This window comes from Lithobates pipiens, unplaced genomic scaffold (genome assembly GCF_037356315.1).
Source record: "Lithobates pipiens isolate NorthernLeopardFrog02 unplaced genomic scaffold, aLitPip1_a1.2 Scaffold_102, whole genome shotgun sequence".
Lineage (NCBI taxonomy): Eukaryota > Metazoa > Chordata > Amphibia > Anura > Ranidae > Lithobates > Lithobates pipiens.
This window is the reverse complement of record NW_027507689.1, coordinates 224,148-240,805: the sequence shown is the minus strand read 5'-3', so window position 1 is coordinate 240,805 and position 16,658 is coordinate 224,148. Positions and strand designations below refer to the sequence as shown.

Below are 16,658 nucleotides of genomic sequence, written 5' to 3'. Positions count from 1 at the left end.
TACGGGCGTATGGACTGGGTTTCAAAAATCAGCCACGGCACCCCACAATTAGTAGCGTGCCATTGGGCCGTTTGGGCCAACCTTGCTGCCAGGTAATATAACCAGATGTCTGGTAATCCCAGTCCCCCCTGGGGCAGGGGTCGATGTAACAGAAGTTTCCCAAACCTGGGCCTCTTATTCTGCCATATAAACGCATTAATGTCGCGTTGCAACAATGCGAGAGCTCGGCGTGGAACATACAGGGGGAGGGCCCTAAAAAAATAAAGTAATTTGGGCAGAATAGACATCTTAACCGCGACCACTCTCCCCATCAAGGGGATATGATAAGTGGACCATAGTTTTAGCCATCTCCTAACAGACGAAAAGGCCACAGGGAAATTAGCATTATAAGTGTCTGATAGTGTGGTGGCAAGATGGATCCCTAGATAATTCAGTGTATGTTTAGATACTAGGAGGCCAAATGTGTTTTGGAGATGTAAAATTTCGGGGGGGGTGAAGTTAACAGGAAGGGCTGAACATTTGGATAGATTCACTGCCAACCCCGAAAGTTTCCGAAAAGAGTCCAGGGTGTCGATGAGGTTGGGTAGCGAAATTAGAGGGTTGGGTAAAAACAAAAGGACATCATCCGCATATAGGCTAAGCTTATACTCCCCCTCCCCCTTCAGGTACCCCCCTATATTCGGGTTAGCAATAAGTGCTCTGGCCAGGGGTTCCAAAGCCAGGGCAAATATTAAAGGGGACAGTGGGCAACCCTGTCTGGTGCCCCTGCCCAAGGGGAACAGCTCCGAGGAACAGCCCGGGATCTTCACTCTAGATTGTGGGTGCAGATATAAAGCCTTAAATCCGTTGACAAAAGCTCCAGAAAACCCAAACTTAAGTAAAACCCTGTCAATGTAGGGCCATAAAACACTATCAAAGGCTTTATGTATATCCAGTCCCAGGATCAGGACTTTTTTGGAGAAAAGGTTGGCGTCCTGTACAACATTCAAGGCTAATCTAATGTTGTCCGTGATTTGCCTATCTGGTATAAATCCCGTTTGTTCCGGGCCCACCAGAGTACCAACTATAGGGGCCAGTCTGTTTGCTAATAATTTTCCTAAAATCTTGACATCATTATTCAATACCGAAATGGGCCTATAATTTTGGGGCAGGGTGTGATCTTTATTTGGTTTGGGGATTAACGTCATATTGGCATGAAGCATTTCATCCGGGATAGCATGACCTTGTAAAATCTGGTTAAAAAGCTTCGTCAACTTGGGGGCCAGGACTTGGGTAAATTTTTTAAAATATAATGAGGTAAATCCATCCGGGCCAGGGGCCGTGGAGGATTTAAGGGATTTCATAGTGGCTATAACCTCTTGTTCGGAAAAAGGGGCATTTAGGGCTTGAAGTTGTGAGTCTGACAGTGATGGTAGGTTCACAGACTCTAACCACTGGTCCACATCCGGGGAGACAGGTTGGGAAGGAGGAGATAACAACTTCTGGTAGAATGTTTTAAAAATTTGAAGAACTTCTGTGGGGTGGGTGACTATGTGACCTGCATCGTTCCTTAATTTGTAAACATGGGGAGGCTGTAGGGATTGGTGAAGTTTGCGAGAGAACATACTGGAGGCCGTATTACTATGTAAGAGAAATTTAGCCTTAGACCAACGCAGTGCCTTTTCAGTATGACCCGAAAGGATCGTGTCCAACTCGGCTCTCTTTTGGTTAATTAACTGCATAGTGTCTAGCGAATGGGAAATAGAATGGGATTGGTATAATAGCTGTAAGTCATGGGTAAGGGAACGGATCTGTTCACCCCTCTGCCTTTTTTTGGAGACTGCGATCTCAATTAAGTGGCCCCGAAGGACCGCTTTATGAGCCGTCCATAGTGTTTGAGGGGAGATATCCCCAGTGTCATTAATTTGGAAGTACTCCTCTAGGAGGCCCACCACACGAGTGTAAATCTCCGGGTCCGTCAACAATGAGTCATTAAGCCTCCAAGAGGCTGCCTTGGGGGAAAGGCCAATGTGGGAGGTGTGGAATAAAACCACCTGGTGATCAGACCAGGGGCACGGGTGAATAGATGCGAGAGCCGAGTTAGCCAGCAATATAGGGGAAGTGTATATGTAATCTAATCTAGCATAGCTATCGTGGGGGTGGGAATAATGGGTATATTCCCTTACGCCAATATTCAGTGCCCTCCATGAATCAATAAGTTGCAATCTGTCTAACGAACGGCTCAGAAGCTTCGGAAAGGCCTTGGCACAATGAGTGGGTTTACTGCGGTCTAACGCGGGGTTGGCCACTAAATTAAAATCCCCCCCGCAATCAGATGAGGGGAGATATATCTGTCTAAGATTTTTAAAAATTGTTGGTAGAAAGTACCTTGTGCAGAGTTTGGAGCGTATAAATTAGCTACAGTCACCGCCTTACCCTGTATCAACCCTTGCAACACAATGAACCTACTATTTGGGTCCTTATACACATGTGATGGTTCGAACTGCAAAGTATTGCGGATAAATATGGCAACTCCCCTGGCCCTGGACTCAAAGGTGGTATAGTAGTGCAATCTGTATGACTTGTCAAAGAATTTAGGACAAGACGAAGAGGAGAAGTGAGTCTCCTGTAAAAGTATTATGTCTGCTCCCATATGCCTATATTGACGAAAAGCCTTCCTTCTCTTTTGGGGGGAATTAAAGCCCCTCACATTATGTGAGATTATCCGGAGACCCATGTCATGTGTTGTATGTGCACGCTATGCTGTACACCTCACCAAAGAAGTGTTGTACCCCATGCCAGAGTCCAGTGCCATGGGAGCCACCCTCCCATACAGTAGAAAAAATCATGAACCGAAGGCAATTAGGGCCAACTGTCCACCAATTAGAGAAGACAAAAATAGCGAACCAAGTTATCCATAGATCAGGGCAAGTGTTACGGTCAGTACAACCTAAGAACAAATAAACTGAGATAAAAACAAAAACAAAATAACTGTGGAGTCTGGGTGGAAAATCCAGCCAGACCAAAAGAATGTACACCTGGGACCCTAAGGCCCCAACATCCACCTGCTCCATTCACTCCCCGCCAACAAACAGTCCAAACAGGGAGCGGAGGACCAGTGTGGAGGGGGGAGAATCACAGCGCCAGAAAAAAAAGGAGATAAAATTATCCAGCGAAGGAACTATGGAACACACAAACAACAAAAAAAAAGAAAAATCGGCAAACATCTCCGGGGACAGGGAGACACCAGAGTCATATAGCAATTTTCTTCGGACAGCTTGCTCAAAGAGTGGGGAAAGGGGGAGGGATTCAAAGTATCCAGGTAGGATAGCTGAGGGAACCTGAACATATGCGTCATTGAAAACTGTCAAAAATCCGTGCAGGACAAACTAGGCAAATCCAAAAAAAGAAGAGAAAAAAAAAAAAAAAAAAAAAAAAGGTGATCACTCCTCAGGAAGAGGCTGAAGCCTGCGAGAGCGCCTGTCCCTATGGGGCGATGGAGTGGCCCAGATGGGAGACGGACGAGGAGACGGTGGGTGCCTTGGTGTTTGCTGTCTTTCCAACAGGCCCAACTTCATCAGGACTTCTCTACCCTCCAAAACCGTGGTGGCAACATGCGTGGAGCCATTATGCGGTACAATCAACTTAAACGGAAACCCCCAGCGATAACGCACCTGAGCTGTTTGTAGCGTAGAAGTAATTTCCTTCATCTGTCGCCGCTTTTCCAGCGTGGCCGGGGCGATGTCAGGGAAAATCTGCACAGCAATCCCATCCAGAAGGATACGTGGGGTGTTGCAGGAGGCTCTGAGGATTTCCTCCTTAATCAGGAAGTCCTTAAGGCACATAACAATGTCCCGTGGGGGCTTCTCTGGGGGCGGTTTAGGCCTCAAAGCCCTGTGCAGTCTGTCGCATATGAAGGATTCCTTAGGCTGGGTAGGAAGAAGCAGTTGAAAAAGCTTGGTGATCGCAGCCGGGAGATCTGTCACTGACTCAGGGATCCCCCGCACCCTCACATTGTTCCTCCTATTTCGGTTGTCCAGGTCTTCCAAATGATTCTGGAGCTGGACAACCGTGTCCCCCAACATCTCATGGTCCCTCCGTAGATCCGCATAAGCCAAATGGAGCTCATCATGCTTTACTTCTAGGAGGTCTGTCCTGTTCCCCAGGGCCGCTAACTCCTGCGAGAGCGTGCTAGTCGACTTCTGTAATTCCGCCTGGAATTTCCTGGCTAGTCGATCATACATGTGGGCAAGGCTGTCCTCTAGGTCAGCTTTAGTCAGCTGAGAGTCTCCCGTACCTGCCTGTGAGCCCGCTGCGCGCGGAGTCTCTGCATCCACGGAGGCCTGGGCGCCATCTTGGGACATCTCCTGCTTCTCACCGACACGAAGAAGATAGTTGGTCAAGGAGCGCTGAGCGGTTTTCCGCCTGCCCTTCTTAGCCGTCGGCATGCACGATTGGTCCCTCGGGCCGATGGGCTAGCTGTGGAGGCGATCGGCGAGCAAATTCGGCCCTGGGAGTGCTTTAGTATCTCCGCTGTCCCCGGAGCTCCTGTAACTAGCGACCTGCTCGCTCCGCGCCGCGCATGCGCCCTACAGGCATATTTCTTTACTGAACATGGACCTGAAGTTGCTAGCTAAAATCCTGGATAATATGCTAAGGCCACACCTAGACGCCATCATAGGTACTCAGGGCCGTTTTTAAGGCAGGGCAAAAGGGGCAGCTGCCCTGGGCCCTGTCATTGTTGTGGGGCCCAAAGCAGCTGCTTCATACTTGCCAACTATCCTGGTTTAAATTCCCTCATCTCTTGAGGTTTTAGTCCCAATATCTCAGTGCAAAGTGCTGCTACTAATACTGCCCAGCTCTGCCCTATGGTTGTGTACAGATGACTCACCTATAGACCCTGTGTTTACATCTAAATTACCGGCATTCATATGTAAATAGCAGCGGCCGACGGCATTGATATATCATGCCCCCTGGGATCATATCCACAGTAATCTCTAACAACCAATAAACAAGCAGAAATCATGTGCTGTAACCTCTAGTAACTAATCAGTGAGCGGTAATGATACACTGTAACCTCTGGCAACCAATTGTAATAGCTGCCTGATCTGATTCAGTAAACTGATTTTGAGTCTAGCTGCTATTAATTGTATGTCTCAGACCAGGTGGAGAGTAAAACTGCATGGGCGGGGGCCCCACGAAAAGTTTTGCTCAGGGTCCAATTAATGTTAAAGACGGCCCTGTAGGTACTGAACAAGTAGGCTTTATGTCAGGCAGGGAAGAGAAAGACAACATTATATAAGCACTCCTTCTCACACAAACATCACAATCCCGACACATGGAAAGTCTTCTCTTATCCACAGAGATGGAGAAGGCTTTCAACAGAGTCGCCTGGGACTTCATGTTCACAACCTGCAATCACATAGGACTTAATCCTCAGATGATGGCATGGATTACAGCACTATACCAAAGACCTTCGGCCAGAATAAAAATGAATGGAACCTTATCAGACAAAGTGGAGATACTGAATGGCACGAGGAAGGGCTGCCCCTTGTCCCCACTGCTATTCATTCTCTCCCTAGAACCATTCATTTGTACGGTAAATAAAGACAACTCGGTGAAAGGCATTTCTCTACATGACAGGGCATACAAGATGGCAGCATGCGCAGACAACCTCCTATTCTTTGTGACAAAACCACACATCGCACTACCCAATCTTATGAAATCCTTTGCCCATTATGGATTTGTCTCCAATCTCAAAATAAACCTATCAAAATCTGAGGCCATGAACATCAACCTGTCCGAGACTAATCTAGCCAGAACCCAAGAAAATTGTCCCTTCAAATGGGAGGGATCGGCACTAAAATACCTGGGAACATGGCTGACCCCTAAATTGTCAATGACTTATGACGCAAACTTCCCACCTTCAAATGATAGAAAAGGATTTAAAACTTTGGAACGCAGGTTACTTCTCATGGTGTTACCGATTAAATTACCTCAGAGGTTTTCTTAAAAAATTACACACCATACTCCTGACCTTCTTTTGGTCAAATAAAAAACCTAGGATCAAGTATGCAATTCCGACCAAACCTAAGGAATTAGGAGGGATGGGGCTTCCTGACTGCAGGAAATACTACATAGCGTCCCATTTAACAAGAATAGTGGACTGGCACTGCCACGGGGACCTAAAGACTGGGTATCCTTAGAGGATGGATTAAGTTCCTACCCCCTACTTTTTTCTCCATGGAACCCGGGACTCCAAAAAGACCAAAACATTAAAACAACATCCACTAATGGAAACCACAGTAAATATCTACTTAGAAGCGGCAAAACACCAAACAGGCACCTCCCTACTGAGCCCCCTAACACCACTAACAGACGATCAAGGCCGCGTACACACGCGCGGACTGTTCGCCCAACTTTGTCCGCTGAACAGTGTTTGGGCGGGCAGTCCGCTCGTGTGTGGGCTTTCAGCGGACAGTTTCAGCGGACAGTTTGACGAACAAGGTTTTTCGGAAATTCCGTAAAACTGTCCGCTGAAACCTTGTTTGAGCGAACAGTCCGCCCGTGTGTAGGCTTGTTCGACAAACTAAGTTCCGCGCATGCTCAGAAAGGCTTAACACGCCGAAAGTTATAATGCAGTGTATAGGATGTCGTATTTTTCGTCCCGTCGTACGTGCCGTTCACGTCATCGCGCATGGTTTCAGCAAACTGTTCGTTCGTCGTGTGTGGGCATGTCCGTCCATGCTAATTTTGAGCGGACTGTTTGCCGAAACTGTTTGACGGACAAAGTTGGGCGAACAGTCCGCCCGTGTGTACGCGGCCCCAGACTTTCCACCGGGGATTGGGAACCGTTTGCTATGCCGCCCTCCTAACAACAAATCCCTGCAAGCAGGAGAAAGTTTTCAAGACGGGAGACTCAAGGAATTTGTGACATTAAAAAAAAGACAGTGGACTATCTAATTTACCGCTCTGGACATACTTCCAACTACGCACCTATGTTGGCGGTACGACCAGACAGGGAATCTTTTCCAGACAGATGACAGATCTAGAGAAGGTATGTGCGGAGGGCGCACAGTAACAAAAGTTGACTCCAGTCGCCTATGCATGGCTGCAATACGCAAACCTCAATACCGAAGACAGATATAGAAAGGATTGGTCCACTGCACTTAAGATGACCATTATGGACAATCAATGGAAAAAGACCTGCATTCTAGCACACAAGTGCTCTATCAGCACTAAGACACAAGAAATGTCTTATAAACTACTCACTGACTAGTATGTCACACCAGAAAAACTACATTCCCGGAATGCTCAGACCTCAAGCATATGCTGGAGATGTGGGGAGGATACAGGTACACTTGTACACATCTGGTGCCACTGCCCTCCCCTGGCCCCTTTGGGTGCCAGGTCAGGGACCTTATTAATCTGAAAACAGAAACCAAAATAGTATTACACGCTGCCTGTTGCCTTCTACACATCTCTATCTACCCACTTAAATGCTACAAAAATTTGCTAACCAAGTGTGACAGAACTCACTGTCACTGTGTGTTTTGGAGAGGGCTGGGGGCTCGCCTCCTACCCACAGACTATGGCCCAGCAGAGAACGTGAGATCTGGAGGGCTATTTAAAAATCAAACAGATGGTGTTGCGCTACCTGAACTAAATATAATTAAAGTGCCTTATACTAGAAAAATAAATTCTATCTAAAAACCAGCTACCCTATCTTAAATGCAAATTAAAGTGTCTAGTGCTTTGTTGATAGTATTAAATGGGTGACATACTTATAACAGCAAGAGAGAGAAAAAAAAAAAATTAAATTTTATCTTGCTCCACCAAGTTAATCCAAAAAACAAAGAATATCCAATGTGTTATAAAACATAAATTCCAGAAATCATGTGTAATATATAAACATAGATAACTTCAAGTAGAAGGAAAAAATATTCTATAAAGTAAAAAATATCTGATATTAAGACGTGCAATTCATTATGTATACTTAAACACAAAAAGTTAGTAAAATACAATCTTTAGTGAAATTAAATAAAGAGACCAGTGATTGTTAATTCCGTAATCTTCTTAATAGATAAAAAAATATATATAAGTAAATAAAACAGTCTATATGTGAACTGGAAAAAAGTGCTCAGTGACTTATTCAGTGCTTCTCAAAAAACAGGTGCCAGCAATCGTGTTTTGTGATTCCTGTGTCTCCAGTATACACGGCACACCAGGTAGAATGGCCCCTTACCTTACTGCTGTAAGGTAAACAGCAAATCAAGCAGTCAGAAAAAGGGGGGTCCAGGGATTCTATCCCAATTCCTAGCCGATGGATATTGGCCCCCTCAATTATGTTTTCTCCTTAGATAGTTTCCATATGGATCTTTGACTTCAATGTAACTCCCAGAGGTCTGTAAGTAAAAGTGAAAAAAAAAAACGCTTAGAAACAGCCTCCCGTGCTGTCTGAGTGCTTTTAAACTTGGGCGGTGCACTTGTGGGACGTTAGAAAAAATCCTGCAAGCAGCATCTTTGGGGCAGGTCTGGGTTGGGATTTGGGGCAGTGGGGGGAAATCTTCTTGGGGGCCATATGGAGGGCTATTTGCCATCTCCCACAACCTGGAGAAGATGCCACCTCCAGACATTTGTGTCCGGGGTCGCCGGTTCATCAGAACCGGGTGAGCTGGGCTACCTAAACTTATTGGCCCGGCTGGGCTAAATATATACTTTTATTCCACAAACAATGTACTTTTAGCTGATAAAGACATATACAAGATGGCGGTATTCCCAAAGCGTGGGGCTAAGAGACCTGGGGACAAAATGGCATTGAGATAATGTAATGTAATGCTACATCCCTCCTCCCCCACCCCCCTCTTGTTGCTGTGTTTAATTGTGTTGGGTCATGGCATGTAGATAAAAGGTCTGGATGGGAGACACATCTCAGCAGGGGATGTGTAAGGAGGGGCTGCCTGCTCATCATAATCCCTTCATGTGTTTAAACTGTAGTTTCTGTTTCAATGTACAAGTGTTGAGTTCCCATTGGTTCTTGCTTGTCCCCTACCCCCTCTATGACAAGGCTAAGAGGAGTGTCCCTAACTGTGTTTAAAGGTGTATGTTTTGTATTTAATAAACAGTTTATGCTCTGCATGTTTAACCCTCAACACCTGTGTGGCTTGTCTGGTGATTGAGGGGTTAAGGGCTGGTTATGGGGAATCTGCAGGCTGCGGGTGGGTTTGGAGGACAGGAGACACAGGTCTGGCAGAGATGCCCAGCAGGGGTATCCGAGATCCGTCACACCAAGCATGTGCTGAATGCTGCTAAGGTGCTGATCCCGACCCGCTGGAGAACCACAAGAGCGCCCTCTATAGCGTATAGACATGTGCAGAGTAAAATATTTCGTTTCGGAATTTCGTTTTCGTCCGAAAGCTTAATTTATTTAGTTACTCCCGAAATTCGTTTTTATTTATTTCGTTTTTCGTTCAAAAATTGCATTCGTCCGAAAATCCACATGAATTACGGTCGAATCTGTCTTGGAAGGCTTATGGTGTCTGTCGAATGTATAAAGAAGATTCGACGGAGCTAACTATATAGCATACTTTAGAACCCTATTAAAGTCTATAGGACTCCAACGTTCAAAATCTAAAGTGCTAATTTTAAAGGCTAATTTGCAAGTTACTGTCCTAAAAAGTGTTTGGGGACCCGGGTCCTGCCCCAGGGGACATGTATCAATAAAAAAAAAAGTTTTAAAAACTGCTATTTTTTCGGGAGCAGTTATTTTAATAATGATTAAAGTGAAACAATAAAAGTGTAATATTCCTTTAAATTTCGTAGGGGGGGGGGGGGGGTTGTCTATAGTATGCCTGTGAAGGGGCGCATGTTTCCCGTACTTAGAACTGTCCCTGCACAAAGTGTCATTTATGCAGGAAAAAAAGTCCTTTAAAATCACTCGCAGCTATTATGAATTGTCGGCTCCGTAATACAGAGAACACTCATTGAAAGTCATTGATAAAAAAATAAATAAATAAATAAATAAAAAAGCGTGGGGGTCCCCCAAATTCAATTACCAGGCCCTTCAGGTCTGGTATGGATATTAAGGGGAACCCCGCGTCAAATTTAAAAAAAAATTGACGTGGGGTTCCCCCTAAAAATCCATACCAGACCCTTTATCCGAGCACGCAACCTGGCAGGCCGCAGGAAAAGAGGGGGGGACGAGAGAGCGGCCCCCCCTCCCTCCTGAACCGTACCAGGCCACATGCCCTCAACATTGGGAGGATGCTTTGGGGGTCCGTGACCCCTCAAAGCACCTTGTCCCCATGTTGATGAGGACAAGGGCCTCATCTCCACAACCCTGGCCGGTGGTTGTGGAGGTCTGCGGGCGGGGGGCTTATCAGAATCTGAAAGCCCCCTTTAACAAGGGGACCCCCAGATCCCGGCCCCCCCCTGTTTGAAATGGTAAGGGGGTACAAAAGTACCCCTACCATTTCACAAAGAAAGTGTAAAAAATGGTTAAATAAAACAAACACACTTTTGAAAAATTCCTTTATTAAAAATAAAAAAATAAAAAAAAGATTCCAGCGGCGGTAATCCACTCTTGCTATCCAGCGACGGACGGTCATCTCTCCAGCGATGTCTCATGTCATCCAGCGCAGCGAATCCTTCGTCCTTCTTCTGTCTCCTCCACGGAGACACTGCAAGGATTCCGGCGGCTGACGTTTCTTAAATACAGAGGGTGGGGCCACCCGTCACCTGACCCTGCCCCTCTCTGACGCAAGGGGAAACCCGGGGTTCCCCGTGACGTATGGGTGACCCCGCCCCCCTCTGATGTAACGGAAACCTGCCTGTGTTACATCAGAGGGGTGCGGGTCACCCCTACGTCACAGGGAACCCTGGGTTTCCCCTTGCGTCAGAGGGGGGCGGGGTCAGGTGACGGGTGGCCCCGCCCTCCGTATTTAAGAAACGTCAGCCGCCGGAATCCTTGCAGTGTCTCCTCCACGGAGACAGAAGAAGGACGGAGGATTCGCTGCGCTGGATGACATGAGACATCGCTGGAGAGATGACCGTCCGTCGCTGGATAGCAAGAGTGGATTACCGCCGCTGGAATCTTTTTTTTATTTTTTTATTTTTAATAAAGGAATTTTTCAAAAGTGTGTTTGTTTTATTTAACCATTTTTTACACTTTCTTTGTGAAATGGTAGGGGTACTTTTGTACCCCCTTACCATTTCAAACAGGGGGGGGGGGCCGGGATCTGTGGGTCCCCTTGTTAAAGGGGGCTTCCAGATTCTGATAAGCCCCCCGCCCGCAGACCTCCACAACCAACGGCCAGGGTTGTGGAGATGAGGCCCTTGTCCTCATCAACATGGGGACAAGGTGCTTTGAGGGGTCACGGACCCCCAAAGCATCCTCCCAATGTTGAGGGCATGTGGCCTGGTACGGTTCAGGAGGGAGGGGGGGCCGCTCTCTCGTCCCCCCCTCTTTTCCTGCGGCCTGCCAGGTTGCGTGCTCGGATAAAGGGTCTGGTATGGATTTTTAGGGGGAACCCCACGTCAATTTTTTTTTAAATTTGATGCGGGGTTCCCCTTAATATCCATACCAGACCTGAAGGGTCTGGTTATGGATATTTAGGGGGAACCCCACGTCAAATTTTTTCTTAAATTTGAGGCAGGGTTCCCCTTAATATCCATACCAGACCTGAAGGGCCTGGTAATTGAATTTGGGGGACCCCCACGCTTTTTTTTAAATGTATTTATTTATTTTTTTATCAATGACTTTCAATGAGTGTTCTCTGTATTACGGGAGCCGACAATTCATAATAGCTGCGAGTGATTTTAAAGGACTTTTTTTCCTGCATAAATGACACTTTATGCAGGGACAGTTCTAAGCACGGGAAACATGCGCCCCTTCACAGGCATACTATAGACAACCCCCCCTACGAAATTTAAAGGAATATTACACTTTTATTGTTTCACTTTAATCATTATTAAAATCACTGCTCCCGAAAAAACGGCCGTTTTTAAAACTTTTTTTTGCATTGATACATGTCCCCTGGGGCAGGACCCAGGTCCCCAAACACTTTTTAGGACAGTAACTTGCAGAATCTTTTCTCTCTGTCAAATCTTTTTTCTCTGTCGAATATTTTCTCTATATAATCTTGGACTAATAGATGTAAGGTTAGGCACATTCGACCACAGGTTCTATAGACACAGATTATTGTCAGAGTCATGTCGAATCTCCTATTCTATATCGAACTGTTGTAACAATGAAAACGAAAATAAAGCATTTATTTATGTCGGATCTTTCGTTTTTCGGATTTTGTGCTTTCGTTATCGTTTGTCAAAACGAAAACGAAAATAGCTGAAATTTGGACGAAAATGCATTTGGACGAAAACGAATGCACATGTCTAATAGCGTACTGGCTGGCTCAGGTGTCAGAAATCTGTGAAATGGAAGATACTCATAAACTTTCATAAAACCCGGTCGCTCTGGTTTGAGTTCCGTTATTCTGAAACATACAATGATCTGCGGTCAGGCTGAAAATTTATGTCTCCTCATGCATAAATGGCAAATAGCCACACCAACAGACATCTGATCAAACCAAGCTAAATGTGTAATCCTACATTCAGAGAAAATAGTTGAGTGTAGTGAAGCAGAATAAGAATGTAACCCACACATTTCCAAACACAACAATCAACTAACAAAACCTACCCAAAAACTTCCCTAATCCGTATGCCCTGTACACGCGACCGGTTATGCCTTCATAATAAACTCTGAAGTTTTTCCAACAGAATTCCACTCAAGCTGTCTTGCATACACACGGTCACACCAAATTCCCACTGTCAAGAATGAGGTGATGTACAACACATATATAATGGCACTATAAAAAGGAAGTTCAATAGCCACTGCGTCAGAACAGCATTTTTCCACTAGAATTTTTTTCCGTCGGAAACATTTAGAACATCACTCGCTGGTATACATCACTCATTGGTATGGGGTATGCTTTACAGGGTAATATCTGGCTTTTTAGTTTAAAGCTTTTTTCTGGGAGTTTTAATGCCCTGCTTTAACCACTTAGAACAATCTGGCAGCCATTAGGTATTGTGGTAGTGATTTTGAAATATAATATTTATATCAAAGAGCTTAAAAGAAAGCCATTGTGAGGACCAATTAACTTACTATGCCCTGTTTTGGATACATATATATATAACATGTATACTAGAATATTTACTGTTCTTGGTATCTCAAACACACAAACCTGTTGGTCTGCTGTTTGTATAGTATCTAAGTTACCCTATTGTTCATAGAGATGGCCATTTCAGATATAGTGCCTCTTCCTGTGCCACAAGTCCTTGAAATGCTAATTTATGTTGTATCAAAGAGGGCTGACGGTTGTAAATCCAGAGATAATTAAACTGGTCTTATGTCAGAACTGGCAGGGTCAGAGATCAAAGGAAGTTGCTCATAAAGGCATCGGAAGTTTGATGCTTAACTGGGCTTGAAATTATAACCCATCAGAGTGTGAGCCATCCTGAACCAATCAGCATGTAGACTTGAGAATCGGCCAATCAGAGGTTGATGCAAACTCAGAGCCAATGGGTGCGTTCCATCTTCTGATTGGCCGAGAATGCATATAAAATAGGGCAAGAATTAGCTGATATCTCTCTTGAGTTCTGGGGAACGACCGGAAATCCTTGTAACGTATCTCTCTCTCTCTCTTTCTTTCTTTCTTTCTTTCTTTCGTATGTCTCTTTTCGATATCAAATTATTTCTTTCTTAGGACTTATCTTGAAATATTGATATATATATATTGAAAGTGTATGTCTGTTGTAACCATATGACCTAAATCATCTTGGCAGCCTAAGCAACACTGTACTTGTAACATCACTTGAGTTATATGATAAGTTCTAATTATTCTAAAGTTTATTTTCTGTATAAATAAAGGTAATTGTTTATCTTTTCGCACTGTTATCGTTAATTTTTTATTCTTATGTAGACAAAGGTTTAATCACTTATTTCTTGTATCGTTAATCATTTAAGTGAGATATAAAAATAGCCATTAGGTATCCCAGAGAGGTTAGTTTAGATTATGAGATTTTAGTTCTGTTATGGTTTATCCCCCTCTTTTTTATTTCAAATTATATTACATAAATATATATCATTTTTTTTTCTAGTTGTCTATATGGTAATCATGATGGCCAGTACTCTTATATCGTTTTGTATAACCCTTACCTGCTAATATACTTTTGTTAGGGTGAGCGGAGGTGCAGGGTTTTCACTGTTATAATATAAGGGGTTATGCCACTAACATGTGTGCGGTATTGCTCCAGTGTCATCCCTCTATGTAATGAGGTTTTACATGGGGAGATATGTCCTCCAGTTAGGGCAAGTTAAGCTTCAAGTAACTTAGGAGGGAAAGGAACTTGCACAGCCGCTTGCCTTATAAGACATGAGGTGTAGTAAGATGGTGCCACCTTTTAAAATGTTAATGGCGAAACACGTAAGGTGGAACCACGTACTCACGTCACTTCCGGTACGATAGCAGGGAGCCTGGAACGCAGTTGGAGCGCACGCTGCACCCCGGTCCCTGAATACATTGTATCTATTATAGATTGTAGCTGTTTTTAAGGCTTTTTTACCCACTTGATGGGGAAGTTGTTTTTTACTTTGATGTTTTGTAAATAAATAACCTTAAATACTACAATATGGGAGCTCAATGTTTTCCTTGTGAGGATTTATCCCTGGGACACCACTGAAGTATTCTCTGGAATATTACCATTGGATATCACTGAGTAGGAGATCGTTTGGATATCTCGGTCTGGTGAAGTGTTTGGAGAAGCCATTAAGGAACGATAATCCTGATTATACATGCGAATCACCCCTGTAGGGGTAATAGGAGATGGTGAGTGGGAACTCTTAAGGGGGGGGCACAAGAGTCACCTGATTTGTCAAGCACTTGGTGACTTTGGAACTCACAGCAAGATAGCAAATGATTTCTATGGGATGATTTATGGTAAAATGTATATCAGTTTATTGATGGACTATTATTTATAGGTCTGTTTACACCGGAATACCAGCATTGTGTTTACATCATTCACTGCTCACTTTTTCATTTATTTACACAACTTGTTTTTTTGATATTTTTGGTGTCCTCCTTTTTTCCGCAGGTGGAGTTTAGCTCTTCATGCCGGTTATTAAGTAATAATTATCTGTATTGATATGTGAAGAGAGGTTTCTGGATTGCGTTCCATTTGCACATTGATATATGTCAGAGTTTGGTGGTATATATACTTATAAGATGATGACATACGAGTGCACTAGATTGTTGGGTAGTGCACTATGGTCTCACCACTGAGGGATTGAGATCCCCCTCTCTTCTCTAGGGTAGCGCCGTGTACCCCATTCCATCTTTCCCAATTTATCATAGCCCCTTATGGGGGTCTATTAGGGGGGCTGCAACCCTTGTTATATCCTGAGAGCGGAGCTTCTCCTAGAACTTCTATAGATCTTCTGCTGCTTTTCCTCTGTATCTGAGATGAATGTTAACCCAAAACTCTCCGAGCCACGTTCCCCCCGATATACAATTAATATCCGCACATGATTACTGTGCATGACTGGGAACCTACCTGTACTAATGTTGAAGTTAAATATAATTTAACCACTTCAGCCCCGGACCATTTTGCTGGCCAAATGCCAGAGCACTTTTTGCGATTTGGCGCTGCGTTGCTTTAACTGACAATTGCGCGGTCGTGCGACGTGGCTCCCAAACAAAACTGACGGCTTTTTTCCCCCATAAATAGAGATTTCTTTTGGTGGTATTTGATCACCTCTGCGGTTTTTATGTTTTGTGCTATAAACAAAAATAGAGCGACAATTTTGAAAAAAACACACATTTTTTTTACTTTTTGCAATAATAATTATTCCCAAAAAATATATAAAAAAACATATTTTTTCCCTCAGTTTAGGCCGATACGTATTCTTCTACATATTTTTGTTAAAAAAAAAAAAAAATCACAATAAGCGTTTATTGATTGGTTTGCGCAAAAGTTATAGCGTCTACAAAATAGGGGATAGTTTTATGGCATTTTTATTAATATTTTTTTACTAGTAATGGCGGTGATCATCGATTTTTATTGTGACTGCGACATTATGGCGGACACATCGGACACTTTTGACACATTTTTGGGACCATTGTCATTTATACAGCGATCGGTGCTATAAAATTGCATTGATTACTGTAAAAATGACAGTGACAGTGAAGGGCTTAACCACTAGGGGGCTAAGGAGGGGTTAAGAGTGTCCTGGGGAGTGATTCTAACAGTTAGAGGGGGATGGGCTATGAACGACACTGCACTGATCATAGCTCCCGATCACAGGGAACAGCGATCAGTGACACGTCACTAGGCAGAACAGGGAGAAGCTTGTTTACATCGGCATCTCCCCATTCTTCAGCTCCCTGAGACAATCGCAGGTATCCCCGCGGCGCTCACGTGACCACTAGGGTTGCCACCTGACCAGCTTTGACCGGGACAGTCCGGGTTTGGACACATGTGCCCGGTTTTCAAGCCGCCTGAAACCCAGGCACATATAGAATCAGTTCAAACTTGATTGGCGCATCCCGATTCCCGCGCCCGCCATCAGTGTTACACATTTATTACTGCCTGTGCACTCTGCCTCCAAGCCGAGCTCAGCGTTG

At 44.4% G+C, this 16,658-nt stretch overlaps 2 protein-coding genes across 13 annotated transcripts in view; one reads left to right on the top strand and one right to left on the bottom strand.

The window, feature by feature from the left end:
- The window catches only part of LOC143958272 (NACHT, LRR and PYD domains-containing protein 3-like), a 535,368-nt gene that overhangs the window by 430,577 nt on the left and 88,133 nt on the right, over nt 1-16,658 (top strand). The window lies entirely within an intron of this gene.
- LOC143958206 (NACHT, LRR and PYD domains-containing protein 3-like) overlaps nt 1-16,658 on the bottom strand; it is a 177,532-nt gene that overhangs the window by 95,853 nt on the left and 65,021 nt on the right. For 3 of the 12 annotated variants that reach the window (XM_077467714.1, XM_077467705.1, XM_077467771.1), the window contains exon 2: nt 8,225-8,384. The exons of 4 other annotated variants lie outside the window; for them this stretch is intronic. The gene's annotated coding sequence lies outside the window, so the exon portion shown is untranslated. Of the gene's footprint in view, nt 1-7,251; nt 7,272-8,224; nt 8,385-14,194; nt 14,274-15,588; nt 15,608-16,658 lie in introns of those variants that run through there. 5 more of the 12 variants (XM_077467694.1, XM_077467686.1, XM_077467758.1 and 2 more) reach the window with 4 other exon arrangements.